Consider the following 23,076-nt stretch of genomic DNA (forward strand, 5'->3'; position numbering starts at 1 on the left):
CCTCAAACACTTCCCAGTCTATCTGGAAAGCCAAGTGACTTCACCCACAGTGCAGCAGTGTACTAAAGAGCCTGTACCATCTGAAACACAAATGGTCCCCCTGACTTGATGTAAAGCACTAGGAAGAAAAATCAAACAGGCAAAGAACACAGGGGTTCACAGAAGTGTAAATTCAGTGAAAATTACCCAGAGGTTGAATTAAATTGGCAATCACAACATTGTTTTGTCAGGTCTAATAGTGACTTACCATGCTAAAAATCTAAACGCAACAATATGGCAAAAAACAAACAAACAAAAAAACGTGGTCAGGAAAAGCATCACCAAAACCTCACAAGGAGTTATCTGACACGGAAGTGCTAAAACAAACACTTTGCCAAATACTTGTTGGCAAGGCCAACGAGTTTTCATTCAAATCTCCAAAACGGGGGGGGGGGGGGGGGGGGGGGCGGGATATCACTCTAGGACCTATTATTTGTAGCTGTGTTTTCTCTGTAAACTTTGCCTGTATGAAAGGTACCATGCACATTGTTTATTATGATTTTAAATTGGTGAAGTTTAGATTTTCTTCCACTCTGAAGCGATCCCAGAGTGCACTCTGCGTCAGAAAGTTTAATAACACAAATATCATAAAATTGTAATTAATTTATGCAAATAGCCATAATAAAAGCATATAGTAAGATTATAGTGTTGTGGTGAATATTTATTTTTTAAAAAAAACAAACACTTGCACCTTATCTTTCTTCCGTATTCTTTAAATGTTCTGATTTCAAATCTCAAAATGCTTTCCTATGTCAGTGACAATCGTAATAGAGCCCAATTAGTTCCACAAGGCGCTTTCTGATGCACAAGCCCCTGCCTTGATTGCAGTGAATGGTGGGTATTTCCTGTGTTTAAGTCCACATATGGATTGAGTAAGGCAGTGGCAGAGGGACTACTGTTTTCTTTCACTACATCTTCATTTCTTTTTCACGGGCTAAGCCTTTTTTGTTTTTCCTGGCTCTGTTGTCAAAACATTGACCAGAGTTTTGGCTCATGGTATTGGAATACAAGGCCAAAACAATCCTCTGGAAACCAGTGTGGCAAAATGTATTTTAAATCTATACATTCACCATTCAACCATGGGAGTAACCACGCCCACTGTCCCACTCTGTGGTTTAAAAGCAACATGGGTTTGCCCCCAGAACAGTTTCATTTATTTGAAAAGCTTTTTCAAGCTGGGTATACCAACATTTAAACTGTTCTGAGGCTTGGCTTCCTACGTCACATATACAGCAAGTATTAAAACACACTCTAATCATTTTCTGCCTCTATTAAACTAGACAAGGTGAATGCATTGTGCATTCTGCAGGAGTTCTTTGAAAACCTGTCAGTCTCTTCAAAGACAGACAGGCTACAGTGATCCTTCTTTCCCCTCAAAAATATACAATTGGGACCTTTCAAACATTACCTTTGTTACATCCTTTTTGGAAAATGCATCATTATAATAAATACGTAGAGCAAACTGCTGTTCCTGACATACAAAAGTCCAGTGCAAAACAGTAGAAGATGACACATTTCAGGGACTTCTTCATAAAACGTGCCCTGTGACATTGCAGATTATTTTCCTGCATTGTCTGGGTCCTGGAGGGATTGTTTTTTCCTCAGGGGTAACAAGGAATACAAACAAAACCTCAGCTGTAGAACTGAAATCAGGCCAAGACCAATTTTGCACACATAATTGGGAAAATTAAAGTATAGAGGTGGTGTGTGGCAGATTAAATAATCTATCCAAACATAATCTAATAATTTAAGTACCAGGATGTAACTCCCCTGAACCAGAATTCCTGTACGATTTACTTCCAGCCTTTTTCATTCTGTTTTCTGCACTGGGACCGCATCACTGAGCCGGGCCTCTGCGGGTGCGAGGTGCATGGCCATCATCTGGGTCATGCTCCCCTACAGAAATATATGTGTAGGCACGCAACAAGATGCCTAAATTCTGGGCAAGTGGTGATTCTACCTCGCACCACCTACCCGTGATCCATGTGACATGTGAACCAAATTTGAACCCCACCTGGATCTGCTCCCGAACTGCCCAGCAGGAACCAGGGAAGCAGGCCAGAAAGTGCTTTCTGTCGTTAAATAAAACATAAAACTTCTCAGCCAAACCGTTTCGTTGTGCGTGCACAAAGCTTTGCGGGGGGTGGGCGGGAATAGATGTTTGCGAGTGTAGCGACACGTTTTACGGTTTCTCTCTTACCTGCCCCAGCGCAGGGCGCCGCTGCCCGGCGTGCAGCGGGCGGGGTGGGGGGTGCCGGGGTGGGGCGGGGGCACCCCCGGGGGTCGCTGGGCTGCGGCTGACGGACGCCCAGCAGCTCCCGCAGGCCTCCGCCGCCCCGGACCCCGCCACAGCTCGGGCCCCCGGCGCGGCGCGAGCCGCGGGGTCCCGGCAGGGCCGGGCGCGAGCCGCCGCGCCCGGGGACGCGCACCTTGGCGCGCGCACCTTTCCTCCCACCCCGCGGCCGCGGCTTTTTCCTCCGCCGGCGCGTTCCCGTCGGCCTCCGCCACGGAAACCGTAAAACCCCAAAGCCGCGTTTCTAGTGGCTAAATACAGAGCGCGCGCGCGCACACACACACACACACACACACACAGACAAAAAAAAAAAAAAAGGAGGGGGGGAGGGGGCGGGGGCGGTAAAAGTGACACGAAGCAGCGTTTCGACAACCCCCATAAACCCGAGCTGCGAGAGCCAGCGAGAAGGGGAGGGGGGGAAGGGAGGAGAAGCTTGCAAGTACCAGCGGGAACAGCAAAGAGCTTCGCTTCTACCCCCCCCCCCCACACACACACACCGTAACTTGTTTTACGATTAGTGATCTGTTTAAAGATTTGTCCTGGAACTACTTGATATTGGGTTACAGAAGGTTACGTTAATTGCATTAAGCCATAATGACCCATGAAGGACTGCAACGGCTTGGGAGAAAAACTCGCGTCTTCCTTCAAGAAATGAAATAAAATGAAATAAACAAAACACAAGTCGGAGCGCAGCCCGGCGCGGCGGCAGGGCGGGCGGGGCGGGCGGGACGCCCGGAGGGGGAGGCGGCGCCCCGGCCCCTGGTGCCGTCTCCGGTGCCCTCGCCCCCCGCCCGGCTGGGGGGGGACTGTGTCGGCCCTGGGCGCAGCCGCCCGCGTTATGGTCCGGAATTAAATGTGTCTACTAATAATCTATAGTCTCGCTCGCCGGGGCAGAGCAGGCAAACAAAATTGTCATTCCAAATGAAAAGAAAACACTATTTCTTAGAAGTGTTTAGGAGGGTGCGCAGCGGGGCATATTTTCTTTCTTACTGGCAAGAGTTTGTAACTGGATCCCTTAACATTACTGAGAACATGAAAACATGAAACAAAAGTATTGATCCAAGAATTCGCCTAAGAAAAGTATCCAAATACACACTGGTTTGTTTGAATTTTTTTTTAAGGTTACATCAGATGTTTACGGGGGAAAGTGGAAGCTTGCGATACAGCCCTCGCACTCCCCATTCAAACATAGGTGGAGGAAAGCGTTATTTGTGTTGTTAAATTTACATTATGTTCACTTTAATTGCATCAGCTGCTAGATAGATCAAGGAATAATGGCATTTAAGAGGGAAATAGCAATCATCTTCAGAAGACTGAAGCATAATGGAGGAACCTAATTAATTTAACCTTGCAGTCTTCCATAATGGCTGCACTTTATCATTTCCACAGATGGAGCTTGAAGGAATTAACAACGTTGTTTACCCCAGCAGACATCTCTGGCTGTGGTTAGCCAATGGCACATTTCCCACTTAAAGATGCATTTCTTCACTTGAGAAAAACCAACTCGAGCCCTGGCAATAGCTGTCGAAACTTGCTAGTGTTATATGCGTGTGGGATATTGAAAAATGAGAAAATGCATAATATGTGTCTCTTTATGGTCTCATCAAGTGACGCTGGAAGAAGATAGAGTGTTTCCTTGCTCACCGGAGCCAAGACTTTCCCCAATACCATTTCATTTCTCTTCCTTTATTTCTCCCTTCGCTATGTATTTTTTCTTTAACAGCGTATCCTGCTAATCTACTCCTTTTTCACTTTAAAAACGCGGTAGGTGTCTGTTTCTAGACCCGTAGAATTCAGCCCAACACTCCTCCTAGATGATTTGCAATGTTTACAGACTTTTTACGCTTGGGAAACCTGAGTAGACTTGAGGTAAGCACTCCTCCGCACACAAAACACAGTAAAAGCCGGATTATTTGAACAAGTTGATTGTTTATTATTTCAGGAAATAATGCATTTTCCACGCTGTCGTATTCTAGGGTGCACACGCACACTCACACTCGGGTCACTCGTGGGTGTCAGACCAGGGTCGGGAAGGGAGAAATCTTCCGCTTTGCGGCTTTGGGCTGTGAGAGCATATACCCCCTCGTCCATCATCATAACCTAGGAAGAAAGTATAGCGATTAAATGCACTACGCTTTTACCTGCATAGCTGGGGTGTTTAGAAGTGCCGTTTGGCAGCTTTGAGGGGGATGTTTGTTGCCCCCAGCAGCCGGGACCGGAGGAGGTGAGCCGCGTTCATCCGACGAGCGGTTTCGGCACGACCCTCTACCCAGCTCCTGTATGAAGATAAATGTTTGTCGGTGGCTCGGAAACAAGGACAGTTCTGCTCTTTCTGTGTGCAGTAACTGTGCTTCTGTGCTCGAGATAGATCTTAAACAGTATTAAAGTATTGCTTTTTTTTTTTTTTTTTTTTTTTTTAAGGTTTATTGGCATCTGGGGTTTACTGTTGCTGGGGCTGGGATGGTGGTGATGGGGTATACACTTTCCAGTGCCTGGCAAGCAAAACTCCCATCCTTGAACTTAGACCTTGTCCCTGCCCCAAATGATAACTTGATACCGTTCTTAAACCATGACACAGAAAGCATCTTGTCTGTTCCTCCTTTGTACGGAGCAGCGTGCAATAGAAACCCACGCACGCACGGAAGAATGGGGTGCTGTTCTTAAAATTCGTACCGCTATTAGTTGCCATAAGGCGGTAAAGGTGAATGGCAGCCCAGGAGCCACCTGCCCCGTGTCATTGTAGCAGGACAGGTTTGCATCCAAACCTTGGTTTGTTAATCTTGCAGGTACCTCTGCCACCAGCCCGCGGCATGACGGTATGGAGCAGGGGCACATGTCACTCCCCTCCTTGGCGGGGTAGCTTAGTGGCTGCAGCCGGCCGGGAGCACGGCGGGGAGCAGCGCCTGCCTTCCAGCCCAGCTAGGGATGCGCGGCGGCTCCATCGTCCCGCTCTCGCAGGCAGCTGCGGCAGTGAGGGTGCGGTGATTTGGGATGGTGACGTGCGCCGTGACGCTAACCCAGCTAATGGGGAGCTAGTGATGCCGCTTCGCTAAACAAAGGAGGCTAACCGGTTTGAAGCCCTAGTCATTGGCCACCTGGAAATGATCCTGTATTTCCATGTGTATATATTCCCGGGGGGAAGGAAGGAATATAAGGAAGAATCAGCAGAGAAAGTAGCGCAGGGAAGCTCAGACTGCGACCGGCCCGTAGCTGAAGTCTTGGCGTGGGGCAAAGCGTGAGGTGCAGCATCGCTGTCTGCTGCACGGAAATCTTTTAAACCAGCCAAAACAGGGACCACCCTACCACCACCAGAAAAAAAAAAAAGAATAAACACGCTGGGCGCAGCCCGCAGAGGCACGCCGGCACCTGCTCGCTCCGCCAGACCCCCGCGCAGCCCCGCCGGGCGCTGCTTGCAGCGGAGCCCGTGGGTGCGCACAGGTTGTCCGTGCCCCTGCGGTCGCTCTGGGGAGGGGATGGAGGGGCTGCCAGATGTCAGTGATGCGGTCGCTGGGGGATTTTAAGTTTTCGTCCGTAACTTAGGCTAACTCGGCGGTGGGAATGTGCCGCGCTGCAAATCGCGCCCGTGTGGGCACGGCTTTCCAGCGCCTTCCCCTGCTCCACGCTCACATACTCCCAGTGACTGAGATGTCACTGAAAATAAAATAAAATTTAAAAACCTGCAAACTGTCGCTTCTAGAGAGCTAGAATAAAGTGCCAGTGGGAAGCCCGCATGCTGCGTGATCCTCCTTTCCCCTCGGAGGTGCGGGAAGGCCCCGGCCACGGAGGTGCCCACCGCCTGCGCACCCGCGCAGGGCGGGGGGAAGAGCGGCCACCCCCTGCTCCGTGCTGTGCTCTCGCCTCGACCACTCCTCCCCTCGGGTCGGGGGGATCTGCCTGGGGATCCAGCAGGACTTTCCTGTTTACCCAGCCCCGGTGGCCCCCGCTGATGCCGGCGCCCTTGGGAGGGGAAATGGGGGGGCGCGTACAGGGGAAGATGGTGGCGGCGGTGAACCAGGAGACCAGGGAAGGCTGCAAGAGCAGCTGCTTTGCAGTTGGGACCTGGGCTGTACTTGTCCTGCTCAGCCAGGCACGGGAGAACAGTACTGCTGCGCGGGGGCGGCAGCATCCTCCCCCCTCCCGCCTTGCGCCTCTCCAGCCTGGAAATCCCGGAGGCCAGACCTGCTCGGTGCCCCTGCAGACGTGACCTGCGGCTAAGGCACCGGGGCCGCTTAGGGGCTCTGGTCCCCGGTGTGCCCCCCCACCCCGCCCCGCGGCTCAGGCTCCCCGGGCTCGATCACTGCGCAAGCCGCTCATGCAAAGCCGCAGTGCCGGGCCGGGCTGGCCCCAGGTGGGGCGCGGAGCGGCTGCGGCGGGCGCGGAGGCTGCAAACGCCTCCCCCAGCGCTCCCCGCCGGGCCGGGCGCTCCGTCCGCAGGGTGGGCTCCGCTGTAACAGGGGGATCACGTAAATCTTCAAATCTCCTATGAAAATTAATAAAAACACACGAAATCCTAGACAGTCCATAGCAACTGATTTTTATCTACCGTTTTACGCGCTTCATTATCCACCTAAATATAACCACCCCGTGATTTAATGTAGTTTACAGAGACCACAGGCATTTTTGGCTTCCCTTAGCCTTTTCATTCTAGTGCTGGCAACGGGCTGACTTCAGACTTCTCTCTCAACTGTTGAGTATATCTGGGGGTTGGGATAAGACCAAGGAGGAGGAAAAAGACTGTACTCAATGCCTCGGTGCCTCTTCAAACCTACTTGGGGAGCCCCAAGCGCTCCAAACCCCGTATTTCTGTGCACCCCCTGGGTGCTCGCTCACTCTCTCACCCTTATGTCCCGACGGTCAGTGGCTCTGGGAGCTGGAGACCCTGGCCGGGTGTGGGGGAAGGCGGGGGTTGTCTTTAATCAGCATTGTCAGAGAACCAGAATCAGGTGTGGATTTGTTTCAGGCCATGTTTACATCAATCAGTATTTTCGTTACAATCTTGTCAACAGTTTTAATTCAAAGCGTATGCTAAAGCCGGAGAAATCAAGCGGTACAAAGGAGAGCGTTATTTTTAGAAAAATATTGTTAAACAAGTCGGCATGGCTGAAATATTTTGATTGTACGAGAGGCTAATATTTTTTCTTAGCTTTATCGGCAATGAGACGGCTCGATACGGTGTGCGAGGACGGTCTGTAATTTTAGCGAGCTACGGCCGTGGCCTGCCACCGCAGAGGAGCACACGACCTCCTCCGGAGCCTTTCCCTGCACAGCCTAAGCCAGGCGCAGACACAACCCTCCGTGCTCCCCGGCAGCGGCCGCGGCTGGCGCAGGCACTGCGAGCGCAGGGGGTTTGCGGGCAGGGGTAACTGCGCCACCCCTTGCGCGCCCCGCGCAGCGCCCCGCTTGCGGCTCCCGGGGACCCCGCGGCCCCCCGCGCTCACGCCTTCGCCCCGGTGCTGCGGGCCAAGAGCAGGCGGCAGCCCGCGGCGGCCCTGGACCCCGGGCTCCGGGCCTGTACCCGGGGTTGCAGGGGGCAGCCGATGCCAGGCGCGGGGAGCCGCGGAGAGCGTCTCCCGCGGAGCCGGAGCCGGCGCAGCCACCCTGCTCAGGGGGCTGCATCCGCCGGATTAGCGGCTGAACCGACGCAGAACGCTCCTACCTGCGCCGTGGCTTGGGTTTAGCTACTTGCGCGGGGCTGGGGCGGTCCGGCTGCGCGGCGCGGTGCGGGCGCCCTGCGTGCGTCTCACCGGCTCTTTTCGCTCCCGCTCTCCGGCATCCCCGGCTCACTTTTCACATCAAATAGGCCATTAACTTTTGATCCTTACTGTTGCATTCCAGGTTTCCCAGTGATGTTTCCTGCACACTGAGCGCCCCCCCTCCCCCCCCCCTTCTGTCCCACTTCGCGTTTAAACACGACCCCGTAGAACTGAATTTCTGTCGAAAATGTAATTTTGAACATATGTATTCGTTCGCCTCTTCGCGCTTGGCCTCACATCGAAATCCCTCTCGGAGGAGGGACCTAACGTTTTAGATGCCCCAGAAGAGCGTTGTGTTTTTGGCTTGCTTACATCTTTCAGCAAGCGAGCCGGAATGAGACCTATTAAAATACTGACTAATGCCTGCGAAGACAATTTCCATAACTTCAAAGCCCTTAACGCGGCCATTGGCAATGGCTGCTCTCAAGCGCTGCGAACGGCCAAAGGGATCAGAGGGACGATAGCTACTTATTGAGCAGGAGCAGTGACTCAGTCTTCAAGTCTTCAGCCGAATAGGTTCTGGTTGTGCTGTTTTGGTTTTTTTTTTCCTACACCCCACCCCCCACCCCGCTTTGATCTCCTAGTTTCCTCTCTTGGCCGTAGGAAACCACCCGAGCAACTGAAGGCAGTGCGGGAGGAGCACCCCCGTGGTACTGCTACGGGCGGCCCCCTCTGCGAGGCAGCGGGGTCGCCCCAGGGTGGGTGCGAGGGGATGGTTCCACGCATATATCTGGTTTTGCGCCTCGGTCCCTGCCCACCAGCCCGCTCCCCCGACACCTCGCTGTGGGGCGACGGGGCGGCGGAGCCCTGCGGTAGGTCGCTGCCACGTCCCTCAGAGCATCACTCCGGCCCCGTGTCCCCTGCGGGACCTCAAGCCTGGGAAGCCCCGTCAGAGCACCTGGGGAGGGGGGTGTTCACAAGGCAGGGGCGCGGTGTGGGCTCGGCAGCCCCCGCCCGCCTCCGCGCAGCCCCGCGCCCGCGGGAGCGGCTGCGGCTGCGGCTGCGCAGCGCGGCGGGCGGCAAGCGCGGCTCGGCCGCGGCAGTTGCGGCCGGCGGGCACCGCTTTCCCCTCTTCCCTGGTTTGCTCCTAGCACGTTTGCACCGTCAGATTTGATCGTGGGATAATATTTACTTCAAATTTGTCGTTTCTTTAAGTTTCTTGACAATAAATTCGCTTTCTGGGATATTTCCAGAGGTGTGCTCAGAAAAGGCCTGAACAAACTCGGAGAAGGTAATCTCAAATTCAAGCATTTCCCCCCCCACTAGATATCTAAGAGATGGTTTTTTTTCCCTCTTATCCTGTCAGAAATGCGTTTGCAATGCCTTCCTCTCCTTTTGTTCATTAAGGAATACTATTCTTCTATTTCCTCATAATTACAATAAATATTTGCCTTGTGAGTTAATATTTTCTTCGAAGACAATTGAACATCCTGTTATGAACGCAATTTTCTTGAACAGACCAAGTATTTTTCTTTTGTATTGATCTTCAAGAGGATATAGTAATGACAGACAAGCAAGACTTACATTGTCAACAAAATGATTAAATTACTTGGACTAGCCTCTCAAACTGCTAGGAGTTAAACTCAGCCACAATATTCTAAGGAAAATGAGGAATGTTAAATAAAAAAAGTTTTCCGATATCCCAAAATAAGACACCTTTAATAATTAAACTCCTATATCTGATAAACCGCAGTTCCAAAATTACAATAGTGACTATGCGCTTAACTACTTCCACAAATGGTCTCATGCAAAACGATGCCCAAGTCCATGTTAGCAGAATATGACCTTGAACAAGTGGATTGTCACTCTGAATGGTTCAGCCTCCTGTTAATACCTGTGTTATGTACACAGGCTTCTGATTTCAGGCCTTTGCTGCTGAAGAGCCTCATCTACAATTGTAAATAGACCAAAGCTGAGGATGCTATTCCATGTCACATGGAGTATTCAGTTTGAAGATCTTAATGAACAAAGACACAATAAAAATTACCAGAGAGTTAAAATAGGATTTAATAGATAATCTACTTTATAATCTTGTTTCAGCCAATTATTTCATGGAGGAAACTTCTGTAAATCCATGTATTCATAAACAGTCCTGTGAGTAGTTTCATTATAATTACAAACACAGGTGTTTACAGTATTAGATCTTAGAAAGCATTAGAGATGAAATTACAGATACTGAAAAAAAAGTGTTCAAAACTCACTGCAAGTCAGAGGGACTTCTACCACTGACCGGGGGAGCTGTGGGAAGCTTCTGTCTGCTGTGACACAATTACCAGATTATGGAAGACTACCTTTTTATCTGCTCCACAGAATGTTAAGCTGCTGCTTTTCCCACCTCCCTCCATCTTAATCAGTTTTAGATAACCTGTCACAAAGTTACTCACAAACTAATGGAGTATCGGAGAGGGGAAATGAGCAGCATAGCAGAGGGAGAAATATTTCAAGTTTTATTTTCTAAATCAACGTATCACGTGGAAAATAATACAAACATTGGAGGTATGGAAAACATCAGTACTACAGGTGAAAATGGTTTCTTTTGGGGGGTCAAAGAAAACATAACTAAGAGTTAGAAGATGAAATGGATTCATGTTTGGGTGGACTATTTGTCTTCTCATGGGACCTTCTAAAGGAGTAAGTGAAACTGTTGTCACATGTGGCTCCCCAACACGGTATTATAGGTGCCAGTTTGTACTGGATCCCAGTAGCACCTGCCTCAGAAATGTTTCCAGCTTCCATTAGAAACTATTACTGAAAACACTCCCTTTGAATCTTGTATTTTTTCTAGTAATAAAAATTCTGCTTTTCATTACATCTAGATGTAGCTGAGAACAGTGTCCGACTCTGGAACTGAAAAGCTCAGTTTTATTTGTCCTGCTTTGCATGGGTAAGTCATGTTTATACTCATGGTAGTGCTTTTTTTCATAATGTCTGTCCCAGAGCAACACCTAGGTCGTCTGTCACAGCTGTGTACATCGTGCAGGGGACGAGGGGCAACAGCACTAAAAATGTCTTGTGATTGAAGGAATCCACAAAGACTCTGAGGCAGACAAAAGGTTGTTTACTGACTAAGGAGGTTAGGGTTTATACTCTTTTTCTAGTATGAAACTTCGATTAAATGAAGCAATGAATATGTTAGAAACTGAACGTATGCTTGAGTTGCTTACAGAAAGTTAAACCACAGTATAGGCTGAGTGCTGGGGTATTTTTTTGCTCATCAGGGCAAGGCAAGCAGCATGCTACAGTAGACCTGACACAGAAGGAAAAAACCATACAGACAGGGCACAACAATGTCTCCAGTAATGAACTCAGATCTTCAAGTTTGTAAAACCACATTGTATTCTTGAGTGATGAATTTTGTATTTGGATCACTAACTTGGTTGAAAGAAGTGTAAAGACAGCTCCCTACTGGCAAAATATCTGAGGAGGTTACAGAATGCTGTTTATTCCAGCTAGTGTCTGGAATAAATTATGTTCAAGAAATTGGCTCCTGATGCTCCAATTTCAGATGAGAATTTGTACAGTGTGCTAAGTCCTAACACTTCTGGCCAGACCAGAGCCTTCATTAGGATTTGCTGTTCATCATACCTGCCAACAGCTCTGAGATCTGGAGAGGTGCTTGTTTTGAGGAGTGAAAGAATAACAGAAAAGAAACCATTTACCTTGGAGCTACTGTCAGTTCTCAGAGGCACTGGTCTTCCAAATTTCAGGACTCTGAGTTGTCAGCCCTAATACATTTTCTTACTAATCCTACTGAAATTCATTAGCTCTATAAGGAAGATCCAAATTGGTTTTAGGTAACACTATAGGTCGTACAAGCCACTTAACATTTTGGTAGTTTCTGCTGCAGGGGATAATGGCAGCAGGTGACCTGACAGATCTTGGGGTGGGAGGGAGCTTTCACAACTTGCTTTTTACTCCAGTGGCCACGGCAGATGCTTGACAACTCACGACACTAGACTCTAGGAAGTAGGATGCCAACCTGAGTGCTGTTTGAAATATTTTGACCTGTAAGCCATGCTTATCAATCACCTATTGTGAATGTAATTGTGCTTATTTTTACTCAGTGCCTCAATATTATATAGGGTTCACTTGATTCTTCTCACATCAAGAGCTCAAAGCACTGCAGAAGAGGAAAGCCAACAGAAACACTGCAAAGTCAAATCCAAGACAATCCAAATCACTCATCACCATAGTGTCCAGGGCTTCCTATAGGAAGGAGGTCCACTCTTCCATAAGGAGGCTCAGGGCTGTCATGAGAGCTCAGTCCTCCTTGGGGCTGTGTTGCCAGCATTCTTGGACATCTATGCAACATTTACCCTCATGGTGGAGCTGACATTCATATTTTATTCTGAGGTATCTCACATAAAACTAAGAGCATCTTTGGGGACCTAGATGTGCTTTAGCAGACACCTTCTTAAATATTTTGGATATGTGAAAGGTTTTTGAATACTCCTCTACCTGCTCAAAATTAGTAAATACTTGGGATATACAACTCTTAATTTTTACCAGGCAAGATTTCTGGGTGAAAAAGGACAGAATTTGGACATATGCTTAGCCCTACACCTGACTTCAAAGAAAGGCTTCATCACAGTGTGCATAGCCAACCACCTGTTCAGTCAAAGACTGATATTCTGAAGAAACTGCCCTGCAGAATGTAGAGTTTAGGTTGTACATGTCTATTCCATGAGTCCAGGAGAAAGTATTTGCACAGATTCTGTTTCCCTCTTTGCTTTCAGAGATTTTTATGGATCCACATGCTCTATTCTCCATTTCATATTCCACTAGAAGGGAACAAGTGGACCTGTGACTTTACCTCTCTTGAGTCTTTCTTACAATCGCCACAATTTGTACAATCCATAGATCACATTCTCCCCTCAGGTGTGTTAGGGCAATTTAATCTACTTCCCTGCAGTATAAAAATGCTCAGTTGAGGTAGTATCATCCATTACTTCCCATCATCGTGGGTCAAGGTGAGTTTGGCTACTGAATTTAATGGGAATTAGAGTAAACTCTGTTTAATTTCTCAAAATGGTGTTCAACTAGAAATAGTTTAATGAAAATGTTAAAAGTTATATACAGATAAATATCCCATATTTGATAAGTCAAAATACAGCCTAATGGATTAATTTAACTTCAAAAGAATGTGGACTCCATCTCAGTTTGTCAGTATGTTTGTACATGGCCCCATGCTTGACATTTTAATTAACTCTCCCCCTTTAATTTACAGGACTGTTACACTGGAGAAGAAACAAGTGGGGGAAAAAAACCCCCAAAACTGTTAAAAAGTAAGAATGGACTTGAAGGGATTTAGGTCCTTCAGGAGAAACATCTAGATATTCTAGTGATTTAAATGGCATTGTTTGTGTATCTACAGTTAGGAAAGATCATAAATGCTTGTGGGAACATGATTTCAATTTCTCTAAAGGCAGAGATATGTTTTTTACTTTCTGAAATTGGCATACAGGCAGGTTGTGAAGAGCTGGAAAAGAGTGGAAAAGTATGTACTGAAGGCAAAGAAGTACCTGAAATAAATGGAAGAGCTTGAAGCAATGGCAACTTTTTTGTTTTGTTTTCCGATTTAAGAAGGAAGAAAGGGAGGAGGAGGCCTGGACTGGACTGCAATGTTCACCTTTATAGTGCGGGGGGGGGGGGGGGGGGGGGGGAATAATCAGTGGCCGCGCTGCTTCCATATGTGGACCAGCTTACCAAATCGAGCAGGGCATTCGTTAGATTCAGATGCCTGTACATGATGCCTGATGCAGGGTTTCAGTTCATACCTCCGGGGCAGGCAAGCAAAGAGAATGCTCCAACACTGTTTGCACTGACTCCATACCTGAAGTACCAGCCACACGGAGTCAGCCCCATGCTTCCTCTGCCACAGGTAATGAGGCGGGCACGATGTGCACAGGCGCTGATTTTAGGGACGGATAATCCGAGGTCCCTGGGGTCAGGTGCCACAGGCGTAGCAGAGCTTCTCCCAGAGTAGCGTTCCCATGCTCTCCTCGACGCCTTGGCTCACTCTTTGCCTTCTCCACCAAGGGCAGTGATGGATCTCCCAGCGCGGTGCCGAGCGGGGTCAGGCGACTCCCGCGGCCCGGGGATGCGGCAGGTGCCCTCCCGCCCTCGCGCTGCCGGGAGCGGCGGGGCTGCCAGCCGGGGCTGGGGGTGCGTAACGAGCAGCCACCCCTCACGTCCCGCGCACGGCAGGGCGCCGGGATCCTCAGGGCCCATCCTTCCCCTCTCTAACAATACCGTCCTTCTTGGGGAAAAAAACCCAAACCAAAGCCAAAAGGCGTGGGGGTGGAGGGCGGGGGTGTGAGGGTGAGGCCAGCGGCGCTCCCGGGGTGCCCCGGCGAGCCGAAAGCGGCGGGGGGCAGCGGGCGGCGCGGCCGGGCAAGCGCGGTGCTGCCGCCGGGAGGAGGCGGAGGAGGCGGGCGGGCGGTCGAGCCGCGCCGGGGAAGTTTCCTCGCCGCCACCTCCCCGAAACCCCTCCCCGCCCAGCGCGGCTCCGCTCCTCGCAACTTACCGCCGGCCGCCGCGCCTGGGCAGCCGCCGGGCCCGCGCCGCCGCCCCGGAGGTCCCGCGGAGTAAGTGCGCGTCGTGCCGAGCCGTGCTGTGCCGAGCCGGGGGCCGGGGCGGCGGGGCCGAGGCTGCCCGTCACCCGGAGCCAGCGCCGGAGCCGCCGCCGGCGCGGGGTGCCCGGACACGTGGGTGCGGCGGGGGACGGGCGGGACGCGCCGTATGAGCCGCGGGCGCTGCGCCGCTGCGGGTGGCTGCGCGGGCGCGCAGCGCTGAGGGGCTTGCGGCGGGGAGGGAGGGGCGAGGCTGCGGGAGCCGCGGCGGGTGGGAGGGGAAAGGGCGGCAGAGCTCGGGAGCCCGGCGCGGCGGGAGCCCACGGTGCCGGCCAGGAGCTGGGCGCGCGTTGTTGGTGGCAGAGGGTGCAGGTGTGCGGGCGCTGCGCCGCGGTGAGCGTGGCTGCCGTCACCCCTGTCCCCGGGGCCTGCCGGCTGCGGGCACGGCAAGTGTTTGGGGAGGCGTCCGGGCCGCCAGCGAGGAGAGGGCAGCTCCTCCTCCGTCGGACGGGGAGAAGCGGCCGGTGCCGGGTCACCGACGGCGGTCCCATCGCCCGCACTGCCCGCACCGCACCGTACCGCACCGGTGCCCCGGGCACGGCCCCGCTGGGGCGGCCGCCTCCTCGCCGGGAGCCCGCTGGCTGCCGGCCTCCGCGGGGTCGGGGGAAGGCAGGAGGGAAGGAGGGATGTTGTCCGCTCCCCACCCTTCTCCGCACATCCCAGCGCCTTGTTGGGGACAAGGAGGGTGCCGAGCAGGGAGGGGGCACACCCGCAGGTGTCCCTCTCCCCGGTTCGCCTTCTGAGGTTTCGTTTTGCCAGCCTAAGCCCTTCGACAGGATTGTTGGACATGGCTAGTCACGAGATGGGTTCTGTCTGTGGTGGTGGTCTTGGAGGCAAAGCTTATTTTTGGCTGGAAATACTCTGTTCTTTGAAACCGTAATTGAAAAGGCAGTTTTTCTATCACAGAGTCAAAGATCAGAGTTTTCTTCAATTATTAAAACATAACATCAGGCTCTTTTTTTTTTTTTTTCTTCCTCTTTTAGGCTGTAAGGAACATAGTGTTGCATTTAAATTGCAAAGAGTAGCTCACATTGACTTTTAGTAGCAGAACACTTTCATGGTTACATATGCTCTAGCAAAATGCAGTATGAACAGCAGCACTGGACAGTTGCTACGTTTGAAGACTCACACTTTCCACAGTATTTTAAAATAAAAATATGGTTATAAGAAGAGAAATCAGCCATTCGGTGCTGTGAGAAGTTCTTTAAAAAGCAAATGTGGTGTGTGGAAAGTCCCTATGAAACAATTTCCAGATTAGAGCTGTTCGTTCTCTGCCAAAAGCTGTGTAAGCATGAACCATAATGAGGGTAGCTGTAGGATCACAGAGTAGTCATGGAGCAGGTAGTCTGGGTGCACCAGAAAATAAAAGACAGAGGGCAATGTGTGTGAAAATGGCCCTAATTGAGGACTGCAGCTCATGGAGGTAGCTGGCAGATCTTCTGAAGACTAGTCTGGATACACTCGCCACAGATCTGTGTCCTAGCTTGCAAGCATCTTATTCTACCATAGATTTCAGTGTAAGGTAAACTGCAAGTATCTGCATCCTCAAACAAACTTGTAAAATATGTGGACTAGTCTTTGTGACTGGTTCAGCAGTCTTTAGAATTGTAGAATTTGTAATAGCATTGCTGAAAATGTTTACTACCCATCTAAGTAGAAACTAAGTCACTAGTTCCTGACAGCTGTGTTACTTATTCCAGGCCTGATGTTTCACTTCTAATCTTCTTCATTAGCTTCATCTTCCTGTGTAAACTCAATTGTAAAAAGGGTAGAGAGGAAAAGGAGGGAGAAGCAAGTCACTCTTTTGCTTGTTTGTTGCTCTGCCCTTGTTGCACTGCAATTTCTGTCACCATGGGCAAGGTGAAGAATGGACTCTGGCAGGAGCATTTTCAAAATCTTCAAAAGTAATTTGAACAGTTTCTCCAAGTCAGCTGGAAACTGAGGGCCTCTTGCATCCTTTGCATTTGGAGAATTTTAGGGTGTTTTCATTCTTTCTTTCATTCAATTACTTAAGTATAGGATCCCAAAATATTATTGCTCACCTTTCCTTCTAGATTTAGAGAAAGAGAGGGAGAGTGATACAAAATTAAGAGATTAAATTGAATTAAGAGGCTTGAGTTTTTTCCTTCCTTTTATTTTTACAATTTTTATCCTTGAATATTTAATCGGATATATCAGGTATCATAGGGTAATGATTTCCTAAATGTCTGGACGCTTTTAATGGTCTTTTACCTTTTTCTTTTTTTTTTTAACCTCTTTCTGACGCAGTATGTTCTGTTGCTCTGTCTCAGAGTGCTAATCCTACTGCATGGCCATAGAAAGTAAGATGTGAATTTACCATCCCGTTCTACGGTACAGGTCAAGCTCCCATGGAAAGGCTTTAGCAGTTGGACCGAGAAAGCCTTGCCCGAGTTTGGTGGTGTGACAGTGAGCTGGAGTTGCCTGGGAGAGGCACCCGCAGGGGCAATCCTTGGGGGAACCTGGGGGGCAGCTGCTGCCCCATACCCAGGGCAAGCCCCGGGCAGTGTGTTGGCAGCGCAGGCAGAGGATGCCGCCACCCCAGGCCACCACCCAGGGCCCCCGCCGTGCTGGGCTGCTTGGAAAAATCACAGAGGTGAACTCCCACCATGTGAGGTAGGTCTGCATTTTTGCAGCTCCCCTAATAATGAAGTGAGCTAGGAGAAAGCTCTTTTTATTTATAAGAACGGAAATTGTGTGTAAAGTCCTTAAAATCAAGGAGGCCACAGCTGGGTACTTCATCTGCTTTTAAAAGTTTTTCCAACTCAAAGTTGTTTCTCTGTCCTTTCTATGCTGTTTCCATAGCGAGTCACACCTACTGCCACTTTAGGCAATTGGCCTAATTCCTGAAATTTCAGAACTTTAATTTCTCTGCTCAATAGCTTGAGCTCTTTATCATCTGAATATTGAAGAGGATTGCACGGTTTTGTGTGAACAACGCTTTGGGTTTTAGCTTTTAGGTTACACTGGTCTCAGAGGAAAGTGAAACATTATCTTCAGAATGTTAGTGTAGTTCACTCTTCACTTTCTCCTTTATTATGAAATATTATTTATTATAACTTATAGCATTATTTGATAAATGAAATAGTAATTTATCTTTTATAACAAATTGTAAAAATTATGTTATATGGATAACAGCTATTTTCTGTTATGTTTTCCACACTTAATATATTACTATAGCCAGTAATATATAACAATAATTACAGTTTTATCTTGAGCTGTGATGGTGGAAAAGATTGCAAGAATATTAATTAGGATAAGCAAACTTGTAAGAAGTGTGGCTGTTGCTAGAGGACAGGTTGATTTAATGACTTCAACTGTGTTTGCCCTTGTGCGTTTTGTTTTGTCATATATGTACCTAAAAATTGGTCTCATTGGTGGATGCAGTTTGGAGAACTGAAACTGAATACTGCTGTTTGACTAAACTCAGTGCATTTTTTTGCTGACAAAGAACACATAATACGTCTTTGTGTAGTTGTGTAAGCAGAACCTATTTATCAAGGTTCCCAATCCCTAAGTTTTAAGTTTTTATTATGTTAAAAATAATGAGTTACTGAATGCATTTTCATGAAAACGCAGTCTGGCAGAAATTGGAGGAAAAGAATGTAATCTGTCAAGCAAGAGATATGACAATGACAAAGTTGAACAAACCAGCATTTAAAAATGGGGTTTAACATTGTTTTCCAAGGAACTGAGAGTCCCACAAATGCTCTTACAATCATTTCCTTCTCCTCCCCTCTAATATTCGCACCAATTGTCCAAATTTGGCAAAGATTTATTGGTGGGTTTTTAGTTTCATAAGAAGTGACTGCTGGCTGGAGAAGAGAGCTCCTAGCCAGTGCCTCCTCCCTTGACCCATTTGGAGTGCGGACAGCCCCGTGGGAGCCGGCAGCACAGACCCTGGGGTTACCCCTGAGAAGCAAGAGCTTGAGGATGTAGCACAGAAACGTGAAGGAAAGCTGGCATTGTTGTTAGGTAAATTTCTGTTGTAAAATTAACTTTCAGTTAGTGAATTGTTGGTATTTCTGGTCGATGTGGGTCAGAAGGTATGTGGGTGACTAAAGGTGCAGCTGGGTGCTTGCTGGCACCCTTAAGGGTGCTTGCAGGATAAAAAAGCAAGCAAACAAACAGAAAAACAACCAACCAAATGTAAATGGCTACAGATGCTTAACCTGATGTGGTACCTTTAAATATCCCGTTGGACATCACATTGACAACTTTGACAGTTCAGTGGTACAGCCTTCTGGATTTCTCAGGCCTAGGACCATTCCTTCTCTTTCATTTGCACTTTAACAGAGGTTGAAAGAGAACCCATTCTCATAGATGAATCCGAATGAAGAAAATAGACTACTTGCACCTACTGGTGAAACTCGCATCTACTACAAGTAGGTACCTTTACTGTATGACGAGAAGCAGAAGTTTTGTAGATAGAAAATGTGGATTCTGGCATTTGATGACAGAATCACAGGGTCACAGAATGGTTGAGGTTGGAAGGGACCTCTGGAGATCATCTAGTCCAAGCCCCTGCTAAAGCAGGTTCGCCCAGAGCAGGTTGCAAAGTCTCCTGTTAAGACTGGAAATAAGACGCTTCTTGCATTATGTGAATGTTGTGACTTAGCAAAAAAAATGTTGGTTGACTTTGACAGACGGGAAGTTTTCTCATTGTATGGCAGGTAAATAAGAAAGCAGCATCTTTAGCCTTATTGTTGACCATGTCAGGAAGGTCACTGGTGCACACGTCCAGTTGGAGTTGGTCCGTTGTGAGTGCTGGAAGTGCCACTTGCCCAGAGATGCTGGAGCTGTGGCTCTGTGCCACACAAGTGCAGCTTTGCTGCTGTCATGGGCAGGGTGAGCCCAGAGGCAATTTGGTGGTTCTCGCAGAGCGTGGGACCTCAGTCAACCCTAACCCAGTGCTTGGGTGGGAGATGCCAAGACTTTGGCCTGTGTGTGTCCCAGCTGAGTGTTAGCTTTCCATAGCCAGGGTGACTTGCTTACAACCACGCTTTCTGTAACCCATCCTATCTGGGTGTATTTTTCTGCTGTCTGGGATAACGGGGTTCCACTGCTGAAAATACTGCTGGTAGTGTTTATTACTTGAATGCTTTTGTTAGCTTGGGGGAAGCCCTAGGCTTTAATGAAAGTTATTACAATTTCAGACTCAAATGTATCTGATTTATTTTAAAAAATGAATAAAAGTTTAAGAAGCTGATTAAAACATAATTTCACCTAGAGGAAAATTACTTTTAATTGCTCTGTGTAAACCTTAAAACCTTTACATGTGACTTGTATTAATTATAACTAGCAAACTTTTACTTGTTTGCACTGAATTGTGCAGAAGCAGTACAGTCGTTTGTTGTTAGACCACAAACTTTTATAGACTGCATGTATTTTACAAACTACTTTAAAAGCCCATGTAAAATAATAAGAAATGCCTTACCTTTAATCTAAATTTATAATAGGTGTAGAAAGGCTTCCTAGAGCATGTATATAATTATTACTCATTAGAAAAGTTGTACAGAACCACATGGGTTGAATGTTTGCAAAGCATCTTACACTTCTTTCCTGAGCTAGGTGAGTATCCCAGTTGCATGTTATGATTCATAGCTCAACATTTTTCTTGTATGTATTTCATATTCTTTATTAACCTGACGCTTAGCCCAATAGTGTTCATCAATGGATCCCCTCACCTTTTGTAGAGTGTTTGACACATAAAAACAGAAAATGGATGTATTGCCCAAAAAAATAATGACAAAGGAATTGGCTGTTGTATTCTGGTTTTGTTCTTTTTGTTAACGATACATAACTAAAACCAGAGAAATTAGAGATTCTTGTAACATTTTGATAATAAAGATCCCATGGAATGCTAAGAACAAAATTGTTCAATCCTTGTTTGAGGCACAGAATTCATGTTGTAAATGGTAATTTTATTAAATTTTAAAAGCATAAGTTTCCCTTATGTTTTCACAATAAAATATTCTGTATTTCCTGTCCTAAACTATTGGCATATATGTTTGCTGAGCAGTTTCAACCTACATTTCAGATACAAATAAAGTTGATCCCACTGGGTAGTTTAAACATCATATTAATTTTGTAGGTCATTTAAAAATAAATTCTGGCAAGCAGGTTGCCAGTATAATTTCAATGTTGTTCTACAGTTTGACTTTTATGTGTATTTAATATTCAATGAAAAATACGATCTTTTGCTATGTTTGGAGTGCTCTGCTTTTAGAATAACATTATTGCTTTAAAATGATGTATGTGTGTGTCTTCCACTTTGGCCCTTTGTGGACCTTCCTGACAGAGTGTTCTGTTGGGTGCCTCTGCCAGGGAGACACTGGGCAATCTAGCCATGTCTGGCCCCGCATTTCGTACCTGATGCACACACTCACCAGGGCCTCCTGGCTGTTCTCAGGTTAAACCATTCCTGACCATGGCAGGTGAAGGAAGCAGCACCAAGACTTTGTCAAGACAGTCTCTGGACCAGTTATATTTCAGTTTTAGAACTTGTAAAAGCAATGGCAAATTATTAACCTCATTTTTGCGGTTCTCCAGTTTTAAACTTTAACCCTTCCAGGTGCTCTGGGAGTTTTGGCCACTATGTTGTCGGGTTTCTTTGTCCACTTCAGGAAACATTTCTTTGCATTTGACCAAGTCTCCTCCAACATCAGGGGACCAGAGAGTTTTCTGAGCTTGCTGAAATTAGCTGCCAGGAGATTCCCATTCTTTGGTAAACATGCGAACATCTTTTCATAGAATCGTAGAATGGTTTGGGTTGGAAGGGACCGCAAAGATCACCTAGCTCCAACCCCCCTGCCATGGGCAGGGACACCATCTGCTATACCACATTGCTCAGAGCCCCATCCAACCTGGCCTTGAACACCTCCAGGGATGGGGCATCCACAGCTTCTCTGGGCAATCTGTTCCAGTGTCTCACCGCCCTCACAGGTGGTGCAGTTTCTTCCTACTATGTAATCTAAATTTACCCCCTTTCAGTTTAAAGCCATTACCCCTTGGCCTGTTGCTATAAGCTCTACTATATTGTCCGTCCCTATCTTTCTTCCAAGCCCCCTTCAGGTACTAGAAGGCTGCTATAAGGTCTCCCCGGAGCCTTTTCTTCTCCAGGTTGAAAACTTTTTTTTGCCTTTGCTTATTTCTTCAGGTGAGAATTTTCTGTTACTGTCACTCCACTTTCTTCAAATAGCTTCTTCTGAATGATTGTGCAAATCAGGAACATTTTTCTAGGTTGCTTCCACTTGAATGGAAGACATCCCAGGTTAGCAATTTAAGTTAGCAAATTATTCATAAATGACTTGGAGAATGAGGTGAATAGCAATGAGAGCAGACTAGCGAAGAATTGTGCAAGGACCTGATGAGTCAAGTCATTAGACAATAAAATGACAAATAAAATTCTGCAGAGATAAATGTAAACTGCTAAACCTTGAGCAAAATAGTTGTAGCTGTACGTGGAAAGCGATGGGCACTGAGCTGCCCCTCACTGTTCAGAAATGAGATCTTGGCATCAAAGGTAATTCCAAAAGATTTGGTGCTCGGTAATGCCCCCCAAAAATTAATGTTAAGAATTGTTAAGAATCCAAAAAGTTTACATGGGTTCAGGAGGAGGATGGACAAACACTTGAGAGCGCCGTATTGAGGGCTGCTAGAGAGAACTCCATCAGGCTCAGGAAATCCTCTGAACTGAAATAACAGGGAACTGGGAAAATAATGGGGAAAAGGCATGTGCGTGTTCTGTTCTTGCTCTTCTGTGTCCAGTTATGCCTGTTGTTGGAGACAGCACCAGGAAGATTGTTGGTCTGAACCAGTACCGTGGTCCTTGTGTTCTTGACACCTTTCTCTTGTTAAATTTAATTGTATATGGGAGAAAGTGACACAAAGTATTGTCAAATGGTTTCTTCAAGACATACTCAGGCTTACAGTGTTGTGCAATTTTATAAATATAATTAGGATGCAAAAAGTAGTACAGATGTATTTCCCAGGCTGTCAGTAATATCATTTGCCTGTGGTGTATTCTTTGTGCTTATAGTGTTTCCTTCCTCTCTTCTTTCTTTCATCCTTGTGCTCATGAGTCTCCTCTTAATCTGGTCCAGCACCCAGTGAGATTTCTGTGTAGGCAGATGAGACCTCATGTTTCCTTACCAGAAACATTCATTTTCAATGAAATAAAAAACATTAAGTAAAGACTGTCATTTTAGATTGTAATTGGTTTTTATTATTATTTTAATTGATTTTGTTTTCTTTTCCTTTATTTTAAAGTTAAAAGTGATCACCTAGATAGCCAAAAAATCTAGATAGTTAATTTATGTTACTGACTTAGGAAGAGTGA

General features: G+C 47.5%; 1 protein-coding gene across 10 annotated transcripts in view; it reads left to right on the forward strand.

Annotated features, from left to right (window-relative positions):
- Positions 1-14,441: 14,441 nt before the first annotated feature.
- Positions 14,442-23,076, forward strand: part of EYA1 (EYA transcriptional coactivator and phosphatase 1) — a 168,874-nt gene continuing 160,239 nt past the window's right edge. For 3 of the 10 annotated variants that reach the window (XM_055800632.1, XM_055800631.1, XM_055800637.1), the window contains exon 1: positions 14,445-14,672. The gene's annotated coding sequence lies outside the window, so the exon portion shown is untranslated. Of the gene's footprint in view, positions 14,673-23,076 lie in introns of all 10 variants that reach the window. The other 7 variants (XM_055800629.1, XM_055800636.1, XM_055800638.1 and 4 more) reach the window with 4 other exon arrangements.

This window comes from Falco peregrinus, chromosome 3 (genome assembly GCF_023634155.1).
Source record: "Falco peregrinus isolate bFalPer1 chromosome 3, bFalPer1.pri, whole genome shotgun sequence".
Classification (NCBI taxonomy): domain Eukaryota; kingdom Metazoa; phylum Chordata; class Aves; order Falconiformes; family Falconidae; genus Falco; species Falco peregrinus.